Below are 12,437 nucleotides of genomic sequence, written 5' to 3' on the forward strand. Positions count from 1 at the left end.
TTTTTCTGGTATCCATCGGGGAATCCTCCCATTAGAAATCTTCCCTAAGAACCAGGAAGCAGCTCACATATCATTAGATCCAGAGGTTCTCAACTTCATTATGCATCAGGCTTACCTTGGGAGCTTAGGAAAAATACCAATACTTGAGTTCCAGCCCAAATCTATTCAACAAGAATCAGCAGGTGTAAGAGGAAGATGACTTTTTTTTACAACTTTATTGCATATAATTGACATACAATATATTTAAAGTATACAGTTTGGTAACTTTTAGGTATGTAACAGTGGAACAATCACCACTATCAAGAGAATGGACATTCCTATCACCCCAAAATGTTTCTTCTGGCCCTTTTTCAATCCCTCCTGCCCCCTGCCTTCCCTGTCCCCACCCCACTCCCACTCACCTCCCGATTAGACAACTGCCGATCTACTTGCTGTCACCAGAGATTAGTAAGCATTTTCTAGAATTTTTTAGAAATGAAATCATATGTTCTCTTCTTTGGTCTTGTTTTTTTTTTACTTAGCAGAATTATTTTGAGATTCATGCATGTTGTAACATTTATCAATAGGTGATTCCTATTTATTTCTGACTAGTACTCCACAATTTTTTATTTTTATTTTTTTATTATTTATTTTTTTAGGTGAGGCAACCCTTGATTGATCTCACAGACTGCAAGGACCTTGTCAGATTACAATCCCTTATTTTTTATGCCTACAGCACCTGGTCTTCCTAGGTGGTCTCCCATCCAAGTACTAACCAGGCCCGACCCTGCTTAGCTTCCGAGATCAGACAAGATCGGGCTTGTTCAGGGTGGCATGGCCATAAACTAGTACTCCACAATTTGTTTATCCATGTACCATTTGATAGACATTTGTCTTATTTCCAGACTCCAGGGGTTCAGCAGAGGCGAAGTCATATCTAGGTAGGATGAAAGAGGAGACACTCATTTCTGTTGGCGCTGGAGTACTTTGCTGATGATGCTCTTGTGGCACAGTCAACCATTTTTACAATTGATATTTTATCATCACTGTTTCTGCATACTGCCCTAGCCCCTGAGGACAGCAATAATATATCTTACACAGCTGTAAATCCCTTCTAGCACTGACAGGGTAAGTTCGTATTACTTGGGGCTCCAGCCCATCATACTCCGCATCTCCTGCTACCTTCGCATTCTTCTTTTCCTCAGTCCCTTACTTATTTCTCCCATTCTCCAGACAAATTGAGATAGCTACTTTTTATCCTCGAATGAGACCTTGAATTTCCCCTTTGCCCTATTTATATTTAGACCACACTGCCTGTCCTGAAAATCCCTCTCTCTCTTCTCTATCAGCCTCCTTGACATCCTCTATCCCTCAACTCTGCTTATCAACGGTCTTCAGTCAGTGTGGTACTGATCTAGGAAGAGGCAAACAGAGAGATGACATAGAATCGATAACTTTGATATAGACCCTATTAGATGAAAGAATTTAATATATGCTGGAGGAGGCATCGCAGATTAGGGCAGAAGAGAAGGATAGTCAATAAATGGCATAAGAACAATCAGTTAGCTCCTTGGGGAAAAAATCAATTTAGATAATTATCTCAGCTCTCCCCAAATTAATTCCAGATTTATTGATGAAGTAAGTTTTTAAAAATCTAGAGGAAATCAAAAGTGAATTGTTAAATCTTTGAAGAGGGAGAACTTTCTCCCTCTTAGCTTAGATTTGGGTAATGCTTATAAAAAAAATCAGTAGTTTAAAAAAATTTATTAAATTTTCAGGTCAAAAACTAACCCAAATTAAAATGTACTCTTTGAACTTCAAAGAATATTGTGGCAAATACGGCTAGTAATGGCATAATATATTTACTACATAAAGTGCTCACAAAAAAAGGACCAATAAACATTTTATAGAAAAATTGCCAGAGGATGTGTCTAAATAAGGAAATGCAGTTGATTAATGAAGATAAGGACAGATGTTCGACCTTATTTGCTGCACTCAAATATGTACACAATTTAAAAAGAATGAGATGTAATCCTTTGTAGATTAAATTACTCAAGATTAAAAACAATCTGAAGACTTAATGAATTACATTATAGTTACCTATGCTTGATCACGATATGTGTATTTGTGTCTCTGTGGGCGCTCTACTCACAGCAGGAGGCTCCTGGGCGGGGGGCGGCTACGAGAAGCCATCACTTTAACAGTCTTGCTATATAACAGATGCTTTACACATAGACTCTCAAACCCTTATGATACCTTGCAAGATACATAGGATTGGTCTTCTTTTACAGGTGAGGAAATTGAGGCTCAGAGAGGCACTGCTAGAAAGTTTGAGAGCCAGGATTTGAACTCCACTTGGCCTAACTACCTATTCTGTCTTCCGCCCACTAGGACAGTCTGTCTCTTTTAAATTCTCTTACCTGTCAAAGAATAAGGCAGCTTCTGCCGCAGGGCCTGAATCTGGAAGAACTGCTTTCCTGCTCTTCTCCCTTCCCTAACCCCCCATCTAGAAGAAAGAAGAACAAGATGTTGTAAGAAAAAAAATGAGAACTGAGAAGAAAAAACTCAAAGAATTCAAAATCAAAGAACAAAGTGTACAGAGAAAAACGAAACAAAAAACAAAACTAGCTGCTGGAAGAGGCACAACGCTGCAGCTTTTGGGATGCCCCCCCCACCATCACCACCAGGTAACTGTCCCCTGTCTCCATCAGGTAACCCTACTTGGACTGGGTCCAGCCTCCAAACAGATCACATCAAGGCATTTTTACAGCTGGATATCAAAGAGCCATGCTCCTCCATCCCTTTGTGGAGCAACAGGGCAGGTTGTCTGTTCTCTGAGAGCCTTTGTCCCTTCCCAGTCCTTCCCCTGAGGATAGTAGATGTCAAATAACCTGTGATCATTTACTTTAACATTATCCGGTATAAACAATGTGATGCGTGTAGGGACAGTTAGCATTTGAGGACCCCTAAAGAGGAAATCACGCTTTAGGGATGATTTGTGAGCCTCAGAAGTACGCTCATCAGGAAGATACACTCCAAAATTACAGATTTGAATCTCGTTTTTGAAATCTAATAACAGAGGGGTGGTTAACTGGCTTAATGAATGATCAGAATGATTTCCGATTGGGCGAAATGCAGAGTGGACATCTGTACTGACTAGAAAGACCTTACTGGCCCTGCAGCCCTCACCCAAGCAAGTATGAGAATCCGACAAGCCCGGCTCAAAACCTTTGGAGTGGCACTGGACCCTGAAACATTCTTTTGACCTGTGTTCTTTCTTGTCCCCATAGCCTCTGTTTCCTGACCCAACTAGAAAATTAGCTAATCCTGTTGTAAAAATATCGTTCCTCCTCTGAGTGACCCTCTCAAGCAAAGAGCTAGTTGGAATGCCTGAAAAGAGATGGGGCCTCTCCCCAGCTCACGAGAATGTATGATCACTTTTATACCTGCTTGATAATAAACACTGGCACATTTAGCAGAATTTGGTCCCAGATTCCCTTTCATTATAATAAACCACCTGGTAGCAAGGTTGTCTGAGAGAGGATGTGCAGACCCCACTGTCTCTACTGTCAGAGGCTAGCATTATTTATAAGACTAATAAAAACAAGTTAATTATACAACACTTGCTTGCAGACAAATTGGCTTAGGTCAGTCTAGGCCTTTTTAACCTGAGATCATATCTCCAAGATGCCCTGAGAGCTTCTTCCTATATATGTATGTGAAGCAAAGACAGAGATGCTAATTTCAGAGATTTGAAGCTAAAATTTCCACTCTCACATCGAATCCCTACTTTGATTGACAGGTGGAGAGAACTGACCATAGTGAGATGCCTTCTAATTAGCTGTAAGAATTATAGCTGCCAGAGCCAGCTACCTTAAAGCTCCACAACTAGAGCTCTGCAGGCTCTGATTGCCCATGTGTTGAGGGGGGTGGGGGGACCTTTTTGAGGAAGTGGTAGGGCAAGTGATGCCTGCTCCTGCTGAATCTGATCTTGTTGTCTTTATGAGGACAAGGCTTCCAAATGGTGTGAGTGAGAATTTTGCTTCATATAGACAATGAGAACCGGGCCTCCAATCACAGCCAACCTGGGCCATTTTCAATGTCACTGCCAACTTGACCTATTATTATGGAAATTGCTCCAATTACATGTATAACGTTTGCATGTGAAATAAGTACTAAGTGCCTGCCTAAGAGGCAATTTTTGCAAATGAAGCTGGGTGTTACTAAAATTGGGTATTTTGTTCTTTGTTGGGATTATTTGTGACCCCAATGAGATGATAGCTCTCCTCAAGCAGGGCCTTGTGGCCTGTCATAAATTAATGTCCCTCAAATGCCTCCTATGGCTTGTAGACGAGCCCCTTGAAATAAATGGGCTTCAATCACCAGTTTCAACAATTCTCCTGTCTCCAAGTAATAAAACATCTGGAAAATTTGGCTAAATGGATAAAACAGTTCTCTGTAATAAGTATCTGGCATCCTTACAACTGTATAATGCCTTTTTTTTTTTTTTTTTACGACCAGATGTGGTACTTCTGTGTTATGAAGAACAGAGGCATGTTTTGTCATGCTTTTATTGTATTTAAAATGCGAGGTATATTTTCATAGCTCCCTGGAGAATGCTATCCCCTTGATTGGGAATTGTTGATGTGTTGGTTTACAAACTTGAAAAGTAAGTGAACCTCTCAGAAAATTGCAGATATAATTTAAACAGTCATTAAACTGGACACTCACAGGGAACTGGCTTAGAAAAAAGAAATCAGTCTATAAATTTTCCCTTTTCTCCTAGTGGGTTTGTTCCATAGTCTTTGATCTTGCAGTCCTTTACGTTCTTATCTGTCTTCTGTAATATTTATGGCTTTATGAAGAAATGATTTCATCAAACTTGCTATTCACTTCTTCCCAATTTCTCATTAAGAAAGCTTAGCTGGTAACCCACCTGTGTAGTCTCCATTTTATAGTCCTTTGTGGGGTTCTAACAAGGCGTTTTTAACATGTAGGAGGGAGGAGAATGAAGATATCTAGAATACAGTCCACTGGGCTACTATTCCACAAAACTCTCCGAACAGCACACACGCGCGCGCGCGCACACACACGCACACACACACACACACACACACTTTAGAAAGTTTGGAAAGCACAGATAAGTACGAAAAGAAAACTAAAAAGCATCTGTAACTATATTGTTATCTCCACTGTTTATCTATGTACTTTTCATTTTTTAAAATTATAATCATGCTCTATATTCTGTTTTGTCACTTCATATACCACAAACATTTTTCCTTTTATTAAACGTTCCTTTAAAATATAAATCTTGATGAATAGGTAATTTTTACTAAATTAGTTTACTTTGGGATGTTTAAAAATTTAAGAAATTTTCACAACTATAAATAGTCTATGATAAATATCTTTTTGTAAAGATCTTTTTATAGGTCTATGATTTTTTTCTAGAAGTAGCATTACTGGATCAAAGTGTATGAGCTTTTGTTTTTAAGACTTTAATTTAATATATACTATCCCAAGTGTTCTTCAAAATGGGTGTAATGGTATATGTTGTACACTCCATGAGAATTTAAGCATCCCAGTTTCCATGCACTTTGGGTCCTCTCATTAGCAACTATTCTGTAGTAAAGACATGAATCCTCTACCAGCTGTTTATGTTGCCATTGTTGTTCTAGTTTGATATTTGCCTTTTATCATGCTTTTTTTTTTTAACACCTGAAGCACCCTGTCTTCCTAGGTGGTCTCCCATCCAAGTACTAACCAGGCCCGACCCTGCTTAGCTTCCAAGATCAGACGAAATCGGGCATCTTCAGGGTGGCATGGCCGTAGACTGATATATGCCCTTTAACTTGGATGATGAGCTGGAAAATTTTGTTCATTTTGTCAACTTTTCTTCTCCCCCACCCCCGCTACTTTTTAGAAGTTTTAAACTTACTTTCTCTTAATCTTTTCCTTTATGGGGATCTTCTTTGGCTTTTAAGTTTTTCCAGCTTGAAATCAGATTCTAGATTTAGGCTTTTCTTAAATTTGTGTTTTTGAAGCTCTTTGATGGTTTTATTTTTGTATTTCACACAAATCTATTTAGAACTGAATTTGACGTCGTTTCTGAAGTGGAGAATCTAACTTATGCTTTTCCAAATGGTTAACAGATCGTGTCAGCACCATTTAGTCAATATTCTATTTTAAAATAATCCACCTTTTAAAAAGCAAAAGCAGAGGTTCTGTTATTTCTCTCTAGGTCTTCCTTAAACGTGTTTACTCTCACAAATAATTCACTGACCTTTGTTTTTCCTTAGTCAGTCTCTCCTGCCTGATACAGGATTTATCTCTTTTCACCGATTGCAAACCACAAATCTGCCTGACTTTGAAATCAGTTCTGTTTAGAAATGAATCTTCAGTTTGCTCCTAGCTTGCCCATTATATTTCAATACAATATATATCTCTGTGGTGGAAGCAGTAAAGCTTAAACCTGAGAGAAGTCAGACAGCACACAATTAGAAATGGTCATCTTTCCAGTTGGACAATCGATTCTAGGTTTGCAACATATGCCCATGTGAGTTTGTGGGCCTCAGTTTACTCAATTGCGCATTAGCAGAGAAGCTTATGAGCCTGAAGCATGTGCTTTAAAAAGTACTTATTTTGTTAAATATTGGAAGTAGGGCCGAGGAGTTAAAATAAATGGTAGTGGTAGGGAGGGGAAATTACTTAAGTAGGTCTCAAAACACCTGAGTTGGAGTCTTCACTTTGTCATTTTAATAACTGCGTAGCCTTGGGGAAATGGTTTGACTTCTGCTAGTTTTTTCCCCTTGACAGTAAAATGAGGTTTATTTCTGATCTAGGACCAAATCTTTCACAAAAGATGAAATATAACTGGTTAATAAATTCCTGGAAAGATGTACTAACCTCAGTGATAGTCAAAGATATGTAAGTTAATATCATAATGAGATATGATTTTTTACCAATAAATAAAGTATTTTTTTTAAATGCCTGCTCAGTGCTGGTGAAGGTGTGATTAAACGGACACTTTGGGAATGTAGCTGGTACAATCCTTTGGGGAAGCAATTTTGCATCCGAGCACCTCAAAACATTCATTCCTTTTGGTCCAATAGTTTCACCTCTAGTAATTTAACTTAAAAAAATTCACCTTAGATATAGATAAAGATTTCTACTTAAAGATGTTCATTGGAGAGTGATTGATAAGAGAAAAATCTCAATAGTAGGGAGAATTATTAGCTTGGTAGATTTTGCGATGGCATAATTCATTTAGATTTTTGCTAAAATGACACTGACAGAGTAATCCAAAATGAAATGAGCAAAGTATTTCACTATCAGAAATAATTAAGTAAATTATAGTGTGCAATCATAAAAAAAATGACACTTAGTAAGAGTACCAATCCTGTGAGAAAATCTTCATGGTATGGTAGGTAAAAAAAAGCAGAAAATAAAATTGTGTAATCAGTATTATCATGTCTATATAAAATAATATGCACAGCACAAAGACTGAAAGAAAAGTTTCTGGGAAGGTAATATACAGCATAGGGACTATAGTTAATAATACTGTATTGTATACTTGAGAGTTACTAAGAGAGTAACTTGAAAGCTTTCAGCACGAGCGAAAAATATTGTAACCATGCAGGGTGACTTGACTTATTGTGGTGATCATTTTGCAATATATACAAGCATCGAATTATTATGTTGCATACCTGAAACTAATATAATGTTATATGTCAATTATATTTTAATTTAAAAAAATTATTTGAAAAAAGAAAAGCTTTAAGTTTACATGCACGCAAAGTGTTATGACTGCACATGGACATGCTGATAAGAATTCTGCTGAATTCAGATCTTGGAGTAAAAGTACCAGGGAAGTTCGTTTTATGAAGAAACCCTGCAGGATGTAAAATGAACTCTCCATCCATAATATGAATGATCTTTCAATTTGTTTTATAGGTTTAGAGTTTTATGCGTTGAATTTCCTTTAAATAGAACTCAGTTTCAAAATGTAAGTCATGCTGTTCAGAACTCATCCCCGTTGACTTTCCCCCATTCTCATTCCCATTCAGAAGGTAACTATTGGGGTCAAGGACTATGGACTCCAATTTATGTTCAGCTTCCATGGGAATCTAATGAGTGTTTACCACAAGTGCAATTGGCCTCTGCTAAAGCTCTGGGGTATCATGCTGACAGGCAGAGAGGGGATGGATTGCTCTGTGGCACCTTGCCAACACCAACGGACCAGCTGCCCAGGGCTCAGTCTGCTGCTCTCTGGCATGAAGGGCGGAGGCTGAACAGAAATGGATTTCTGCCACCATTTTCTCTCTGCAAAAGGGATGCTAGGTGTGCCCGGCTGCCCTTCCATTTCCCATGGTCTTGCTTTCTTGAGGCGAGCCTTTTCTTCCAGCCAATGGCTTGTCTTTCTTGCCCTCGCCGTAACTGCATCTCTGGCCTACTTTAGTTCTCAAACTGGAGTTTGTGGAGCCCAGAGGACCAGAGGCCTCTTTGATGGGATCCGTGAGCTCTAAGACAATAAAAAAATTGTGGAGTTTCTTAAACGATAACCTAAAATATGATTTTACCAGTTATAAAGGCAATACTTCAAGATCGAAAGACTTTTTTTTGGGAATAAGACTGTTGTATAGAAGCTGCATTCACAGCTGCTAGGAAGAGCAGACACATCCAAGGGCAGCTTAAGCAAAAGAATTCTAATTTTTCTTACCTGCAGAGAAGCCTGGAGGTGGCAGCTGTTGGCTCAGTTCAGTGGTTTCATGATGTCAGGGCTGCTATCAATGAAATTCTATGGTCTTTTCCTCATAGCGACACGTTGGTTGCTGCAGCTTTAGCATCAAGGTCTGTGTTAGAGGCAGGAAGAAGAGAGAAACAGGGGTCATCCTTCTACATTCCATTGGCATCAACTGAATCACACAGCCACCCTAGCTAAGAGGAGGGATGGGAAACTAACTGCTTGGTAAAAGAAGCAGTGTTGCTATGATTGGCTTAGACTGATCACAATTCATTACTTAGGGCTGCATGCACTGTTTGGAATAAAATCTAGGTTTGAGACGGCAGTTGGGCATGACAGATGTGTGGGCCCAGCAAGCTGGAGGGCCTCTGTACCACCCATGCCCTTTCCTCTTGCTTCCTTCTCAAATGGCCCTTGTTTCCTTGACAAAGATCAGGGTGTCTCCTCTTCCGTTGCTTCTGTGGTGATTTCCTCTGTGCCTTCAAGCTCCTTACCTCCTTCTCCATCCCATCAATTACGGACAGAATATTACCGGTCATTCTCCCCTCACCCTTCACCCTTCACCCTCAGGGAGGAAAAGAACATTTCTAAGTTAAGAGCCTTCTTTGACTTCCTTCAGAGGTATGACACTCAATTCCAGATATTTATCAAGCTTTTAAGATTTACATTTCATTTATTCTCATCGAAATACAATTTCATGTGTTGAGGAAGAGCATTCACGCTCAGTTGACGATAAGACAAATACTAGTTTTTGCTAAAGGCTTCTAGTGCTAAGTGCTGGCTGATTGAAAAGAAGAGAGAAAGAACTTACTACAATCCTTGGTTTTTCCCAGAGCGGGAGTGAGCTGGGCTTATCCCACAGCTTTTGGGGCTTACACCTCATCTATAGGATCCCTGACCCCACTTTCTCTGTATTCACATTTACTAAGAGCCTCTGTATCTTTCCTCGCCTTTCCTCTCTTCCTTCTGCTTTCTTATCTCTTGCTGGCCAGGACCTCATATTTCACTTGGCGAGCCCTTCGAGTTCAGAATTGCCTGGTGCGCCGCCTTTATTATTTCTGTCATTTTCCTGAGGCAGACAAGTTGCCTTGTCTTCTTCTGGCTCGGTCCCTTCACCTGCTTTGTGCTGGGGATTAGGTGCTTTCCAGTAAGTTCTAAGGTTAATATGTTCTCAGCCCTGGTGAGCAGATCGAGAAATCTATTCTCAGTTTTGCTATGAACATTGTGAGGTCTTGGGTGACAATTACATGGAAAAAATGAATACTGTGCTGGGAAATCATTTTGAAATTCAATATTTTAAAAGTATCTTGGGATTTATACAAATATTGCATAAGTACTAAAGACATGTTTCCTCCTGTTTTAATAGTATCTTTCCTCTATGAAAGTTTTCAAATATGATATAAAGAAATATTAACATACAACTTAACACCAAAAAAGACACAATTGATTAAAAAACGGGCAGAGAATTTGAATAGGCATTGCTCCAAAGAGGACATACAGATGGCTAATAGACATATGAAAAGATGTTCAGCATCACTAATCATCATGGTAAAGCAATGAGACATTACCTCACACCTGTCAGAATGGCTATCATCAATAAATCAACAAACGACTACTGTTGACCAGGACATGGAGAAAAAAGAACCCTCCTTCACTGTTGGTAGTATTGTAAGTTGGTGCAGCTGCCATGGAAATAGTTTGACAGTTCCTCAAAATATTAAAACTAGAACTAGCATATGAGCCAGCAAGTCTACTTCTGGGTACTTATCCGAAGAAATCCAAAACACTAATTCAAAAAGGTATATGCACCCCTATATTCATTGCAGCATTATTTACAATAGCCTAGATGTGGAAGCAACCTAATTGTCCATGAATAGATGAATGGATAAAGAAGAGTTAGTACATATATACAACAGAATATTAGTCATAAAAAATAATGAAAGCTTGTCATTTGAGACAACATGGATGGACCTAGAGGTTATGCTAAGTGAAATAAGTCATACAGAGAAAGACAAATACTATGCGATTTCACTTATATGTGGAATCTAAAAAACAAAATAAATGAACAAACAAGACAGAAACAAACTTATAGATTCAGAGAACAAATTGATGGTTGCCAGATGAGAGGGGTTTTGGGGGATGGGTGAAAAAGGTAAAGGGATTAAGATGTACAAATTATAAAAATAGTCACAGGAATGTAAAGTACAACATAGAGAATATAGTCAATAATATTGTAACAACTGTATGGTGTCAGATGGGTACTAGACTTATAAAGGCGATCACATCATAAGGTATATAAACGTCTAATCACCATGCTGAAACTAATATTACACGTCAACTATAATTGAAAAATTGAAAAATTGAATAAATGAAGAAAGAAATATTAAAATAAAAGTTAAATGGAAAAAGAAGAATGCAGAAACCCCGGTCTTCTTGTGGTTTGGGATGCACCCAACGTTAGTCAAGCTGTGAAGTTCAAAGGCACGAAGACTGTCTTCACTTCACTTCTGATGCCAACTGAAAATTTCTGAAAAGTTGCTCCCAAAACCACCCTTAATTTCTATAATTCACTAGAAGGGAGGACTGACAGGATCCACTAAAAGCTATATGCTCACAGATATGGTATATCACAGGACAAGGATACAGATTGAAATCAGCCAAAGGAAGAGACACATAGAGCAGAGCCTGGGAGGGTTCCAAAATCAACGCTTGAAAAATGTTATCACCCTGACATTGATGTGTGACAAAACACACAGAATACAACCAGGAAAGCTCACCTGAGCCTCGATGTTTGGAGATTTGTCTGGGACCCTATTACATAGGCATAACTGATTGATTGACTGTCCACCGGTCGATCTCAGTCTCCAGCTAAAGCCCCCAAACAGTCACATTGTTGGTCATTCTGGCATAGCCGGCTCCCACTCTAAAACTATCGGTTGTGGCTAGTCTTACCCTAAGATCTAGCGTGTGCAGGCTGTGCCTTAAACAAAGATAGAATATCCAGTCCGACACAGATTACCTCTCAGAAGCAAGAGAAAGGGCCAGACCTCCCTTTGGGCAAGGAAATTCTTTGCTACACAGGATGTTTTGCTTCTTGCTCATTATTGGTGGTGTTACCTCCAGGAAAGTGGAAAGTGAGAGGCATCAGGGATTCTCTGGGGGCAACAATTTCCTCATGGGTGCTGGCGTTTAAACACAGTTACCTTGGAGCCCATTTTCTTGCTCACCAGAAATACCCTGGTAATTTTGGTTTGCATGTATACCAAAGCCTCCAGTACTGCTACTTCCTGCAGCTCACAGACATCAGAGATGCTGGCAAGGCCAGGGCCCTGGAGTCTTCTGTGTTTCAAGACACCAGTGCCTTGGGGGTTCACAAGCAGTTGACGTTTCTGGAAGCTAATGACATGTCATCAACTAGGACGGAGCCTGTGAACACTGGAAATTTTGGGGAGTAAAGGATTAGGAGGGTCAAAGAGATGAAGCAACTTGAGTTGGAGACTGGACAGGAAACCCTGGACTTTATATGCAACAGGAGAGGTAGGCGGTGGGTAGAAGACACCACAGAGAGGTGCAGAGTCAATCACAAGAACAGCCGAAGGAGCTTATGGAACACAGAGGTTAGTTAGAAAACATGTGACTCCGCAAGTAATTATTGTCGAGTTTCAAAAGGAAACTCTGTTCTTCATTATCTGAAGGATTTATCAGCCTTCTAATAAGG

General features: G+C 39.4%; 1 non-coding gene and 1 pseudogene across 1 annotated transcript; both read right to left on the reverse strand.

Moving 5' to 3' along the window:
- Positions 1-706: 706 nt before the first annotated feature.
- LOC111747195 lies at positions 707-825 on the reverse strand. The gene has a single exon (XR_002783433.1). It is a non-coding gene; the product is annotated as a 5S ribosomal RNA (ribosomal RNA).
- A 4,866-nt stretch (positions 826-5,691) lies between these two features.
- Positions 5,692-5,810, reverse strand: LOC111747185 (annotated as a pseudogene).
- Between the last annotated feature and the right edge of the window lie 6,627 nt (positions 5,811-12,437).

Source organism: Pteropus vampyrus, unplaced genomic scaffold (genome assembly GCF_000151845.1).
Source record: "Pteropus vampyrus isolate Shadow unplaced genomic scaffold, Pvam_2.0 Scaffold213, whole genome shotgun sequence".
NCBI classification, from domain to species: Eukaryota; Metazoa; Chordata; class Mammalia; order Chiroptera; family Pteropodidae; genus Pteropus; species Pteropus vampyrus.